This window comes from Ixodes scapularis, unplaced genomic scaffold (assembly GCF_016920785.2).
Source record: "Ixodes scapularis isolate PalLabHiFi unplaced genomic scaffold, ASM1692078v2 PGA_scaffold9__187_contigs__length_104089568, whole genome shotgun sequence".
Classification (NCBI taxonomy): domain Eukaryota; kingdom Metazoa; phylum Arthropoda; class Arachnida; order Ixodida; family Ixodidae; genus Ixodes; species Ixodes scapularis.
This window is the reverse complement of record NW_024609884.1, coordinates 52,513,078-52,528,211: the sequence shown is the minus strand read 5'-3', so window position 1 is coordinate 52,528,211 and position 15,134 is coordinate 52,513,078.

The window sequence follows — 15,134 nt, the reverse complement described above, 5'->3', positions numbered from 1 at the left end:
GCGTGTGACGAAACGCACTGTCCATCTTCACTAAGGATACATTCAGTCATATATTTTTATTTATTTAGTTCAAATACCCTCAAGGTAAGTACATTAAAGAGGGAGAGGGCTATAAAATATTAACTACAAAGTGCACCTATTAGTAATAGCACGTTTAAACGAAACAATATCCGCGGTGTTAGCTATCTAGGCGGGAAGGTGGTTCCTGTCTGTCGATGTTTTGAAGTAGAAAGAATATTGAAGTAACGAAGTTTTAAAATTTGGAATACCAACCTTATGGCTATGATCAATGGGATCAGAGATACAGAAAGGCCGAGTAATTAGTTTATGACAAAGGGTAACATTTTTGACGAAATATTTTAGAAAAAAGACACACACGAGATATTTTTCGGCGTTGAATAAGTAACGGCAGACCTAGTGTTTTTCATGGAAGAAACGCTGGCATTGCGATGATAGTTTGTCAGTATGAAACAAGCTGTGCGGTTTTAAATGGAGTCAATAAGAGCAGCAGAATAGTCTAATCTTTGACGGATTAGGGTTTTGTACATGGTTAGTTTTAATGAAGACGGAGCGAGAAGGAAATTTCTTTTGAAGTATCCTAACATACGGTTAGCACTATTAATTACGTATTCGATATGAATCTTCCAAGTAAGGTTACACGTTATATGAACACTAAGAAATTTGTAAACAGAGACTGAAACGAGAGGATTACCGTTAATATGACAAATATGACACACCGATTGAGCGCGTGACAGCCTCATCGATTTACATTTGTCAGTGTTTAGTTCCATTAACCGCTGGTTACACCACATTGATATACGATTAAGGTCAGATTGTAGAAAAATTTTGTCAGATAGGTCGGTTATTTTCCGCTATATTACGCAATCATCAGCAAAGAGGCAAATAGAAGCAGACACGTTCGGTATCAAATAAGAAAGTGTAGCGGGCCAAATACTGAGTCCTGTGGGACACCCGAGGTGTCCCACAGGGCTCAGTGCGGTAAGCGTGGTGAGCAATATCTCGAGCTTGTTCTAAAATTCGTGATGATAGTTCGGCTGGGATCGAAGCTGACCTCTATTCACGTACGCAATGTCTTATCCCAGCGCGTTGAAGATTTGAAGCCATTCGGTTCGAAAGAGCGTCAGCGAAGATGTGTTCTCCTAACGCAGGGGAGTGGCGTGGTGAAGCACGCTTCTGGGTTACGCTACTGCGCACTTTGGCCGTGTGGATGGCGTTCGTATGGGGCGTACAAGTTCGCCTGCTCCTTGCACACCTCGTGCGTTTTTTTACACCCCAAATGCGCTCACGTGATTTTGTTCACCGCCGACCTCAACCAATGACGGCGTCAGTCCATTGGAACGGGTTCTTAGAACTCAGACATCTAGATTCTGCTCCGTCTGCAATACCCAAACTAAGAGGAAAACGGCGTCGAAAGCTGCGTGCCCGAGTAGACAGAAGGAGTATGGTGTGCCTTTCCTAGTGTCACGCGACTCGGCTCGCGGTAACTCGCTACTCCGCCCGCTGCCTGACGTCGCTCCCTGGTGGAACTTCCACCGTTCTCTTTGCACCTAGTTTCGGTATCTCGTCTGTTTACGGCTTATGCCAGGGAATAGCGCGGAGTAGAATTAAGCTGTCTGAATTCTAACAAATGTTCTGGCATACTTTGACTGCTATAATTGAAATGATGCTAACATTATTATTGCGAGGGTTAATTAGTGAATTTTAGGTAAATCATTGGCTAATTGGGCGATTTCATTTCAAATCGTACAGTAAAAAATGGTAATATATATATATATATATGTATATATATATATATATATATATATATATATATATATATATATATATATATATATATATATATATATATATATATATATATATATATATATATATATATATATATATTATATGAGAAGAAAAAAACCCTTAGTGAAAACAGCAACAGGGGACGATTTATTCTTCGACGTTTCGGCCGGAGTCCGGTCTTCGTCAGGAAGAACTTTTACAGATGAACGCGGGTGGTATTATACAATGTTACGGTCAAGTCCAAATTTCAAAAATGGCGGGATGACAGTTGGAGTTTCCAAAGAAGCGTAGGAAGAGTTCCAGATGGGCAAACGTTTATACAATGCTACGGTCGGGTCCAAATTTCGGCGGGGTGACTGTTGGACCTTTCGTGAGAGGGAAGCGTAGTGCAGTTCGTATCCGGGTGAAGAAGGTTGACGGTCGAGGCCAAGTTTCAAGGACGGTGGGATGACGGTTGTAGCTTCTTGAGATGGGGGCGTAGGGTGACTTTGTGTCCGGGCGGGGAGGGGTGACCTGGATGATAGCGTACAATAGACGAAATATACACGCGCAAACTAAAATGCTGTCTCAAAAAAAAAAAAAAAAAAAAAAACGGCACGGTCATTTGTGTTGTTTTTGTGGGGCATGCATGAGTTAGACCTGGAAGAGAACAGTTGTAAACCTAGAAATAAAAAGAATGAAAATGAATATCAAAACCTGGAAGTAAAAGAGAAAAGTTGATGGTCCAGTTCCGGCCGCAAACACTGTACCACCGCTAACAATAAGTCCTGGGACCTGAAAAGATGTCCCCTGATCGCTGTTGCTATTCGTCTGTTAGCATTTTAATCGATGCCAGAGTACCGGGGATTTCATTTATTCCTTGTTTAATAGCGTTGAATCGGTAAATTAGGTAGGATTCACGCTGTTCACGTTCGCGATTTGATTTAATCTAGATTCTAGGAGCGTCACTGACAATTTATCAAACGAGTGTTCTGGGAGAGCGAGATATGTTTGGATAAAGGCAGTGTCGGAAGATTTATGGCGTGAGATTTGTGATTATTAAAGCGCAATCTAAATGCCGTTCTAGTCTGCCCTATGTATTGCATTTTGCATACCGTACACTCGAATAAGTACACGACATTCGACGAGGCACATGTTAAGTGCCCTTTAATTTTGATCGAGAACTGCGAGTGCGTACTTCTGGCCGTGTTTGTGTGCTGCATCTGTTTACAAATCAGACATCCTGGGTGCATGCAAGGCTTACATTCATTAGGTGGTGGCGATGAATTTATCCGAGAGTTTACTAGCGCGTCTTTGAGGTTACGCGATCCTTTGTGGACTACCCCAGGGGCGGATGGAAACGCGCGTTTAAGGCGCTCGCTTTGTTCGAGAACGTTATAACGCCGTCTTAAGATATTATTTACATTAGGATGGTTCATGCTATAAGTTAGATATAGATTTGTGCGTCGTGTGTCGCTTTGCGTGGGGAGCGGGCTGATAGGGTCTTGTCGGTTCAGTTGCTTGGCTTTTCTGATTGCATCGTCGATTATACGGGGTGGATACTTTTGTTTCTCTAGCACTGACTGTAAATTTTGGCTGCTCGCATCAAAATCTGTCTCTTTGGAACAAATTCGTTTGAAACGATGAGCTTGGCTATAGGGAATGCTGTTCTTGCAATGGTGTAGGTGGTCGCTTTGGTAATGCAGGTATTGCTGTCGATCTGTTGGCTTACGGTACAGGCTCGTGGCGAGTTTACCTTCGTCTATTTTAACATTGACGTCTAAAAAGTTTATTTCGGTTTGAGAGTACGAATGTGTAAACCGGATGCTCGGATGAGCAGCGTTGTATCGACCTATGAAGTCCACCAGCTCCTCCCCAGTGTGCGACCAGACAATATATATATCATCTATAAACCTTTTGTATATTAGCGGCTTTACGGGACATTCAGAAAGGAACTGAGATTCTAATTTCCCCATGAATACGTTGGCATAGTTCGGGGACATTTTGGTGCCCATCGCGGTTCCGCTAACCTGCCTAAAGTACCCATTGTTAAATTCGAACGTGTTGAGTTCTAAGACAAGCCTCGCTAGAGTAGCGACGACGTGTCCATCTGGGGTATCCGGTTGTTTGTGGAGTTCGTACATGTCAATTAAGAAATTATTCCATCATCGTGTGGGATATTCGTATACAGCGATGACACATCGAGTGTAACCAGATATGATTCTTTTGGTATGCATAAATTTGATATTTACCTTAAGAAGTGAGTTGTGTCTTTAATGTACGAATCGAGACTTGAAGGTATATGTTTAATTAAACTGTCTACATATCCTGATATGGGTTCGGTTACTGCACCTATTCCGGATATGATTGGGCGCCCTGGGTTACCAGGTTTGGGAATCTTAGGGAGCATGTAGAAGCGGCCGGGGGAAGGCTGTACCGGTTTCATTAATTTATGTTCGTTAGCGGTTATTCTGCCCTCGTCTAGGAGATCCTTAAGGACTGAGGTCACAATCTGAGTGTGGTGCACCGTAGGGTCATCTGCGAGAGGTTAATAAAACTTTGAGTCATTTAGTTGGCGGTTTCCTTTTCGGATGTATTCAGAAGTGCTAAGAATCACAATTGCTCGCCCTTTATCGGCTGGTTTTATTGTTATGTCTGTCCTATTGCTCAGGGTTTTTAAGCTAGCCCTTTCGGATTTAGTGAGGTTATCCCGTTTTCCCGCCTGCCTGCGATACTCCCGCATAATGCCTTTTTGCACAGCGGCTATGTACAAGTTAAGACAATCGTAACGGTTAGCCTTTGGCGTCCAGTCGTCGAAAAATAAATCGTCCGTTGTTGCTCTTCTCACCAAGGTTTTTTTTCTTCTCAGTTATATACCCATGCCTTCGGCCTCCCACCACCATGCCCGTTGTATGTATATATATATATATATATATATATATATATATATATATATATATATATATATATATATATATATATATATATATATATATATATAATATTAGAAAATTACTCAGCATCATAAAAAAAAACTAATTCAACAAATTGCAGATTGATAGAAGGCACGCGCGTCGCGAAGCATTTTACGGCTTTTTGAAAAACCGCACTAATTCGACAAGTTTTTCCGTTTCGGTTTGCTGCCGGAGTGCATCTCGGCCCTGACGGAACCGCGCTTCGTGAAGAAATAGTGCAACCAGCCTCTGCTGCGACGCGCGATGACAGCGCAGCCGAGGTTGGTTGCACTATTTGTCCACGGGGCGCAGTGCCTTCGGGGCCAAGATGCGCTTCGATAGCAAACCGAAACTTAAAAACCCATCGGATTTGTGAGGCTTTTCAGACAGCCTTCTATCGTCCTGCAATTTGTTGATTTAGTGTTTTCAATGATGCTGAGCAATTTTCTAATTGAAACCATGCCCTTAAATACAATATTAAGAAAGTTAATTACGCAAAAATAATTAACAATTTAATTATCCCGGACTTTAGTAATTTTCCTAAATAGGCCCCTGTCCCAGAACAAAAACGACACAAGCCTTTTTTTTTTTTTTTTGTTGCAACGCGTAGTTTTCGCAATATCGAATTTGTCCACCAAAGGACCAAAGGCGGATTTTAGGATTTGGGCAATCGTCACAGGTCGCAGGAGCTTCGCCCAGCACAGATAGCCTCCGCACAAGAAGGAAACATTTTACGTGGCTTTTTTAAACTACATTAACAGCGCCAATCCTTCATCAAAAACTTGTTTCTATTTATTTTTGTAAAAAAATCCAGAACGTGGCCGCTTTGATGATAATTTACCTAGTTTGGATGATGATAAATTTTGTTACATTCAATTTTAGACATAAATTACGTAGATATCACATGAAAGCTTAAACAACTATATATTCAACAAGTGCAATACCGTTATAGTAAAATAAAGTTATCTTAGCGAAAAGCGCCTTTGAATACGAGACAAAACTATAAAAGTATAAATTTCAACACCAGTTTTCTTAAAAAAATACACTTTTTAATAATTTTTTTTTCGTGTGAGGAGACAAAACATTGTAGCAGTTGCTTTTGAACCACATGCTGACTGATGAAGGACGTAGCGTGATCATATACGATTGGTAATCTTGGGTATGAAATCAAGGGTGAACCAAATAGTATTCCATTGGTATAACTTTTTTTTTTTTACATAATTTTGAGTACCAAATTGAATGTTCTGTTCTCTAGAGGACGAAAAAAACAACTGCAATTTCCCATTAATTAAAGTAGTTTTTGTCATTTAATTATTTGCTGTTTGTGAGTAGGCATAGTTTTATGACGATACAAAATCAGTGTGAGCGCGATAAATACAGCTTCCCAATTACAAAATTCAGGTAAACTTCTTAAAGGGGCCATGAAATGATTTTTCAACTTTTTCCTCCTTAACTGTCCTGCTCAACTCAAAAGCGAAATGAGAAATCACGCGGTCGTGACGTGCTTGGGCACCGGTGCGATGACTCCGAGCTTCCACTGACTTTTTTAAGCACACCATGAAACTTGCCATTTGAAAGCGGTGATAAGTGCCGTCACGGCACTCATTGGGCACTCATGGGGCACAGGCAGATCTACTAAAGAGACTACACCAAGCCCTCCTCGTTTCAAAGGCGATGTACGACCTCAGCTACCTCCGACTTAATATAGTGCAAGAAGAGATCCCAACGTACTCAAAAGAAGCGGCATGTGAGTCATCACGGGTCTTCCCAAATTCACTCCCATCGCCAAGCTGGAGAAGGCTGCCCAAGTCAACAAGGTCCGAGAAATTACCGACGAAATGGTGCTGGGGCAGCTCAAAAGGCTGTCTCGCTCGGACCATGGCAAAGTCATATTGCAGAAATTACAAAAAAAACCACGAACCTTGACACGACAACTATTGTAGCACATCCGCCGCCTCCATGGGAAACGGAGGATTTTTCTACAAGTAGGCCAATTCCCCAAAACCAAGGAGAAGATCACAAGAAGATGTGTAAGGCACCAGAGTGAAGAGCACCTAAAGGAGCTTGAACGACTTGGAGGCGATACCCAAGTCTTCTGCACCGACGCGGCCAGGAATGAGGCTGGACGCACATGCATCGCATGGAGCTCACCCACCCGCAACAAAACATGGAGAGTGGAAACGTAAAAGACGAGCAGCTCCAAGACGGCAGAGCTGTTGGCAATACTGCAAGCCGTCAAGGAAGTCACAAACAATCCCCAACGACCCAATGTAATTAAGAAGCACCCCGAGAATGCAAACGATGCCGCTCGCAGAATGAGATCGCACTCCAAATATGAAGCGTTGTAAAGAAATCAAAACCCGACGTCATCGTCGTTATAAACTGGATTCCGGGCCACGAAGGCATCCCGGGAAACGAGAGGGCGAATGAGGCCGCAGCTAAACGCATATACCCCGCACTCACAAGGCCACGACCCCTTCCTCGCACCTCAAGAACAGGACGAAATGTAGTTTATTAACGTAGAAGTTTGGACTAGTTGGTATGCAGACATAATTAAAAACAAAACAGCGCAAAGACGAGGACAAAGTAAAAGGTAACCGAGAGGACGAAAGGCCCGATATACCACCGGGTCAGACGGGAGAAAGAGAGAGGAGCGGTTAGCCCGAAAACTCAGGCTCATCTCACTTCTTCCACCAGATTCTTCTACGATCCCGTCGGAATACAACCGGTGGGAGGAGGTAAGTATCAGGCGGCTCCGAACAAAGACGGCCATCACGCCCATCTGGCAGGCCAGATTTTATAAGCCTACAGAACCGAACGACCCAGGCATTGACCCCAACTGCGAACGCTGCGGGGTCCCGGCGACATGTTTCTACCTCGTGTGGGACTGCGCTGGAATTTCTCGGTATCGCGAAGCAGCGTGGAAGAAGCGTCCCCTAGAGGCAAGAAGACCCACATTATATAAAGACTGGACCCTTCCGGACGTCGCAAACCAGCACAGGAAGCACATCCTCGACTCCCTGTTAGACTTTCTCCGTCTTTCGGGGGTGGCGAGGCATGTATGACTCCCTTTTCTTTTTCCTTTCCCCTCCACGTCACTCCATGTGATGCTACTCAAGAGGATGTGACGAATCCCCTTTGTACATACAATAAATGCGTTTCGTATGTATATATATATATATATATATATATATATATATATATATATATATATATATATATATATATATATATATATATATATATATATATATATATATATATATATATATATATACAACGGTGTTTGTTTTTTTATTCTTGCAGATTTGCTAAAAAAAAAAAAAAGCCATGAAAGCTACGCTTATGCGGCTTGTGCGAGTGAATTATACGCCCAGGGGGACATTATGTAGGTGGCTGATCTTGGCGATAAGTCGGCTAAATAATTAAAATTCACTAATTAACTTTTTAATTAGTGAAAATAGACAAATGGTTCGAATTAGAAACTTGCTGAGCGTTGTCCAAAACCCCTAGATCAGTAATTTTTAGAAAGACTTTCAGCGCGTGAGAAGCATAGTAGTGCACTAAAGTTACCACTCGTGGAGCAGGTACAAGTCTAGTGGTTTCGGTAAGGTGCCCGCGCAACTTTTCCGTCTCTTATCTAGCCCCAGCCTTGTACCTGCTCCACGAGTGGTAAATTCAGCGCACTACTGCGCTTCTCGCGCGCTCAAAGTCTTTCTAGAAATTACTCATTCAGGAATTTTGGACGATGCTCAGCAAGTTTCTAACTGGAACCATATGTCTATTTTCACTAATTAAAAGTTAATTAATTTTTTTTAATTAATTAGCCGACTTATCGCAAACATTAGCCACACACATAATGTCTGCCTGGGCGTAAACTCACTCGCACAAACTGCATAAGTGTAGCTTTCACGGTTTATTTAAACAAATCTGTAAGAATAAAAAAAAAAAAAAAAAACACCCGGTATATATATATGTATATATATATATATTGGCCACGAACGCGAATTCAATTATTCGTCAACGAATTGATCGTTGACGAGCGTATACGTCTGAGTGACGCAGTGCTCGTGTTCAATGCGTGAGCTGGGGAAGGCTGACGTGCTTTGAGTACAGCGGATGTATCAGAGTGAAAAGGAGGAAAGCTTTCGAAGGAAAGGAGGTACGAAATAGTTCGCTATATTTTCGAATTTCCGTACCGAAAAGCAGGCGTTTGACTTTCTACCCTTTTTTTCTTTTGGCACACTAAACGATATGCGATTAGTGAGATTGCAATCTAAAATTATTTACCCTTGTGTCATCGTCTCTCTCTACTGATTTTGCTCCGGGCGTGGACTTAGCGCTAGTCACCGGTCGAACTTAGCTCTTTCGTTCTTTTCATGTAAATTCTCGTTTATCCTCAGAGTGCATAATTGGTTTATTTTTAGTCATTTGACCCCTACTCCTGTAACAAACAAAACCTCAAAACAGCACTCATACAGCGATGTCTCTAACGGATGACCGTATTTTTGGAAAAGTGCACGATTGAACAAGGCCGACGAGACGTGTGACGTCGAGATTCTCATTCCTCCTCTCCTCCCTTCGTCCTTTCGAGCAGGTGAACCGAAGCGAGGAGGAGAAAAGCAAGGCCGCTTCCCCTCACACTCAACTGTGCCAGGAGAATCATGACGTCACATCCTTCGCTTGATCGCGCCCTTCTTTTTCCAAAAAATACGGCCATCCGCTTGAGATATGGATGTATGAGTGATGTTTTGGAGTTTATAGCGTCCAGTTCAACACTTCTGCGGCCTTATTTTGGCAAATCCAAATTTCGGTTCAGCAGCCCTAAGCTCAGATTCGTCAACTACCTAAGCTCATTTAAGTTAATTTTTATATCACCTATTTATTTATTGACTGTGCCCTCAAACCACCCAATGCATATACAAAAGTGACAAGCCAAAAAAAAAAAAAAAACGAGAAAAACAAACTTTTTTTTGTACCTAAATATATTTCCTTAAAGGGCAACTCCGTTCCATATTTTCAATTTTGGGATTATGACTGTTTTTAGTGCAGTCAGCGTCTCTGAATTGCAAGGTGTAATTTTTTTCTCGTTATTGTGCGTAGTTTTAAAGATATCGACGCCTCAAAGTTTTGTTTGGGGCGCGGCCAACAAAACCGAAACCAGCCGCTCGAGGCCCCGGCAACACTGGAAATCAGCCGCTATGTGAACGTGACGTCAGGATCGTTCTCGTTCAGCGAGTACGCAGGCCGAGCGGATTCTGCCTCTGTTGCGCTAGCCGTCTAAAGAGAGGAGGTAAGCTGATTTTGTTTTAATTCTGTATACGCGGTAGTTATCCATCATATGTAGCAAGAGTTAGTGCGCAAAAGCTAGCGACTGGAAAACCCGCGAACTCGTTCGGTGCCATACTCAGCGACCGTCGCCGTGCGTGCGCTATGTCATACTCGTCGCTTGTATACACAAAAGCTGGCGGCTGGAAAACGAGTGAACTCGTCCGGTGCCGTACTCGGCGGCTGTCGCCATGCGTGCGGTCTACCGTACTCGTCGCTAGGCCTAAATTGTCATCGGGGCTCCTGGATGGAGCGGCGTTGCTCTACGCCGTGCTGCCAGTACTGGGGGCCCTCTCGCTTTCGCGCTGCGGGTCAGTCCCAGACACGAAGCTTTGAGGTTCTTCGGCGTGGGCCGCGGCGCCCGAACACACCTGTGCTGGGCTGTACACGTCTGTTTTTTTCGTTCTTTTTTCCTCGGGCGCGTAAAAGCCGAAGTCCAAAGTCCACTCGTCGAACAGCGTTCACCTACACCTTCTCCGATTCCCGGTCCGTTGGAAACGTGTGAAAAGGCACCTCCGGGTTGTGCAGCGGGTTGTTTGAGTAGCGCACAGGCGGTACAAGTTGTACTCGGCATCTTTCGAGGAACAACTGGGCAGTCTTGGGCACACCGAGTTGCTCACAAAAACGAGTCTTGGAGTCCTCACAAGCAAATAAACAAAAGGCCACACCGAAGCTACACGGGCTACAGATAAAAGCAATGGCTAAACACGCCAATCACTAGCCGAAATAGCGGTTGTAGCGGGTCAAAGAAGCGCACTCGCGCAACGCCTGGACCAGAGGAAAAAACAAGGAGGTTAGAAGTACTAGGAGGGGGCACGTTGCAATATTGGTGAAGCCTAGTCATAAAAAGTTTAAACGATTTTGTGCCCAGCGTGACCGCAGATCTGTCTGGCGATTGGTGCGCGTGACATGTCACGTGTGAGATGGATGGTTGATTGTAGGACGACTCCTTGCAGGCTTGCGCGCGATCCGTCCGGTAGGTTTTATCAGATCGAAGGCTAGGCTGTGGTGTATTCTAGTACACCATAGCTAGACGAAGGCTAGCTACAGTCACGTGATGTGGTGAGAGTAAGGAAGAAATAGCGAAAGAGGCGAGGCGTCAAGGGAGCATGGCTTGTGGAGGCTACGCGGCTGACGTCATGCCCTCTCCTACCCTTCTATTCTCCATGGGAAAAAAAGAGAACGATACTGACGTCACGGCCCAATGTTGCTTTAGGGATCGGCAACCGGCTGGCCGCCCGCCAAGGAGCAGCGGCTCGCGGCGGGTGGCATTTTTATTATCGGCATTAGTTGAGAATGCGGCGTCCCCGGACGTAATTTTTAGGCTGGGGTCGTATTTTGTGTCACTACAGCGATACCAGTAATTTATTTCATTTTGAGTTTTGGCCGGAGTATGGCCGGAGTTTTCCTTTAAGGACGCCATGTTGTATTTTCACGTTATTAGATTAAATGCTATATATATATATATATATATATATATATATATATATATATATATATATATATATCGATAACGATCTGAAAGATATGTTTTTATTAGTCTTAATGCAACTCCTCATACACCGTCGATTTCAAGCTTTTTAAATAGAATGTCGTGTTGCACAGTATCAAATGCTTTTCTAAAAGGCCGACGAGCAACCAGAAAAGTGAGGGAGACCTTCCCCCTTCCTGTGGGGAGTAGCTCTGAGACCCGCTCCCGTGGGGAGATGTGGAGAGAGTACAAGAGGGAATGGGAGAAAAGGAAACTGAAACCGGTTTTCTGCCCGGCGGAAGACGATTCTGTAGATCGGCCAAGTCCAAAAATAAACCTATTAAACAATTTGTTTTTAATATTTTAAACAATTTTATCCTTAATGTGAATTAGTGCTCGTTCCGCAGACTTATTCTTCCGAAAACCAGACTGAGCTTAAATTATTACTTAATGTCCAAAAAAAAAAAAAAAACTTGCGTAAAGTGTAAGGATTTTATTCAGTGGTACCCTGGATGAAATTGTTTGAGGAATAAGTTAAGATACTCGTTATCTGAAAATGCTGACTCCTTCATAATGAAAACGGAATTTTTTTAAACACAAATATATTTGTGAAATTGTTTTGTTCTTTTTGGGTGTTATTGCTTTTCTACAATTAATTTTCACCTTAACTTGAACTATATGTATTCTACTACACATTAAAACAAAGATTATTTGGTTGTGAATTATTATTTTTCTTTAATACAATTCCTAATGAAGTCACTTTATTCTGGAGGTTGATAAGCAGTATGTTGTAGAGCTGGCTTACAAGGCTGTAACTTTCATCATTCCTAATAATCTGAATTCACCCTGAAATTAATCAAATTGAATGAAGGCTTGAAAATTTGACCCATAAATTGGCCTGGCCTCTAATAATAATTGCTGTCAATACTGCAATTCCAACATAACCCCTAAAACCAATAATTAAAAAGTTAATTAACAAATTTTAAATATTTTGCCAACTTATCATGAAGATAATCCTCTCATCTAATGTCTGCTAAGTCTGATAAATATATGGTAAAGACGGAACTCCACTCCCACCACCTTTAAAAAAAAATATGTTTGAATTCAATTCAAACAACCTGTATACCTTTACACCGTGTGTCAATCCCAGTACCCCACAACACTCGCAGAGGGTACAGGGGATGCCTCACAAAGCGAGTCTGTTCCATTGTCAGGATGGAGAAGGAATAAAAATTATGCGATTGTGACGTGTACACACATTGAATATCTCATCTCGACTTACGTTGGGTATTTCCAGAATAATTAAAGTTCAAGCCATTACATCCTTCCCAAGCCTCCTAACAAAATATCTATTATACTTTAGACTGCCCTAATTAAAATAACAGTAAGAATCTTCGTGGTATTGAAAACGAAACTGCCTCATATCATTCTGAGAACTCAGCCCCATATATAAAGAAGTAGGTAAGTTAGCGCCTGTCCTGTTTACTTCTTGTCCTTGTTTCTGTTGCGCTATTTGATATGTTTTACTAAGTAGGTAAAACAAAGGCACAAAATGTGATGAATGTAAAATGTCACGCATTGAATCTGAATCCTCAATGGTCAGACAAGAAATGGACAAATACATTTCAGTGCAGAAAAATGCTATCCCATCAACAAAGTCGGGTAGCTCTCAAAGAAAAGTAATTGCAAAGTAATTGCATTACCTCCCAATTTGGTTAGTTTGTTAATATGAAACAATATACCCCGATAAATATTATACCCCTCCTCTATCAGGTGGTCTCAACTCGTTTTCAATTTTCGTGCATGGCATAATCGTTTAACCTGGTGGAACGTCGAACCTCATCAGGCTCGCGACATCTTCAGTTTTGGTATTAAAAAATAAAAATAAAGTCTTGGTGCAAATGCTCGAATTTTGGTGAAATGTAGCAATATGTATCTGGGTAGAAACCACTACAAATATGAAGAGCCCAGGAGGTTTTAAATAAAATGCTTCAATGTGTGGGAGCCGGGGGTGAAAGACGAGGCAGGGGGCACGTGACAGGCGGCCGGCGGAGAAGAGATGAGCTGGCGCGAGAGAGTGTGAGCTGAGCGAGGCTGGTAGCTGGACAAGGAACGTCGAAGCCAAGCTGCCTGGCCTGGCCCATAACGAACCCCGGAGCGGTCCACCAACAAGGTCTGGAGCAAGACCGGTGGAAACGGCGAGCCCGGGCCATATGACCTGGGCTATGACGATCCCGGGGTGGTTCCGCAGCGAGGCTCGGGCATTGATAGCCCGGGGCAGCCAGCCTACGCAGCGCTGGCGTGGGAAAGGCGATCCCCAGGCCTGGACACGGACCCTGACTGTGAGCTCTGATCGACGGGCGACAACAAACGGTCGGCGGGCCTGGACTGCCGGCTCTCGACGACGGGCAACCCAGAGGTACAGTAAACCCATTCACTGTCTTCTCGTTGCAGTGTGTAACTCCCTGGGTGACGGGCGGAGCGCATACCGATCGGGCGGCGGTTATTAGTAGAGGGACTTCCGTAAAGAAACCCACATTAAAATGGCGCCCAACGTGGGGCCCGTTCCGTATGCCTCTGCTTCTAGTCGTCCCCAGGGAGTCCCATGGATTCTGCTTCTATAGTCGTCCCCAGGCTCGCGACATCTTCAGTTTTGGTATTAAAAAATAAAAATAAACTTTTGGTGCAAATGCTCGAATCTTGGTGAAATGTAGCAATATATATCTGGGTAGAAACCACTACAAATATGAAGAGCCAGGAGGTTTTAAATAAAATGCTTCAATGTTGCATAGGGACAATGTTGCATTCAATCAGTCCCATTAAGTCAGTTGTTTTTCACTACAAGCTACATTCACTACATTTGCTAGAGTATTAGCCGCACTGTTTATGAACAAAGCCTGTGGGCTTGCTTCCCCATGGAGCACGGGGATAGCAAATCACTGCGATCGGCAGTAAAAAAGGCAGCGATTTACGGGACAGAGATAACGTCTTCACGCGAAAATTCTATCCGCTCAGATCACATTTTTATGGAGAATTGTGTTCTCAACCTCGTTATTAGCTGTATTTTTTATGCAGAACGCAATGATTGGCTGTATGTGTGTTCTGCAGGCAAGTAGACGCAAAGGCTTCATTCATAAGAAGTGTGGATATTACTCGAGCTAGAGCACTATATAGCTCCTACGGAGCAGAGTAGCGCAATCCTTTGAACCCCGTGTTTTGCCGACAACATGGCCGACAGAGCGGCTCGGCGCGGGTCACGTGGTACTCAGGGTTCCAGGAGGCGGCCCGCCCTATGGGAGAATACATGGAGATCGACACAACACGGCTGATTAAAAAATGAACGGCGAGTTCACACTTTTCAAAACTAGTCTGCCGTGAAGTTAGTAAAGCACTAAACACTTTATCAAAGTTTTAATAATATCGGATGCGTGTGCAAATTTTGAGAAGGTAATTTCCAAGGCAATGGCGTTTGAAGCAGACGATTTTTGCTCGCAGCGGAGATGGGCTTTTCGGGTTGGCCGGAGCGGGTCACGTGAATGGTGTGACGCCGCCGTGTCGTCTGCTGCATGATGCCGCTCAGGCAATTTTTAAAA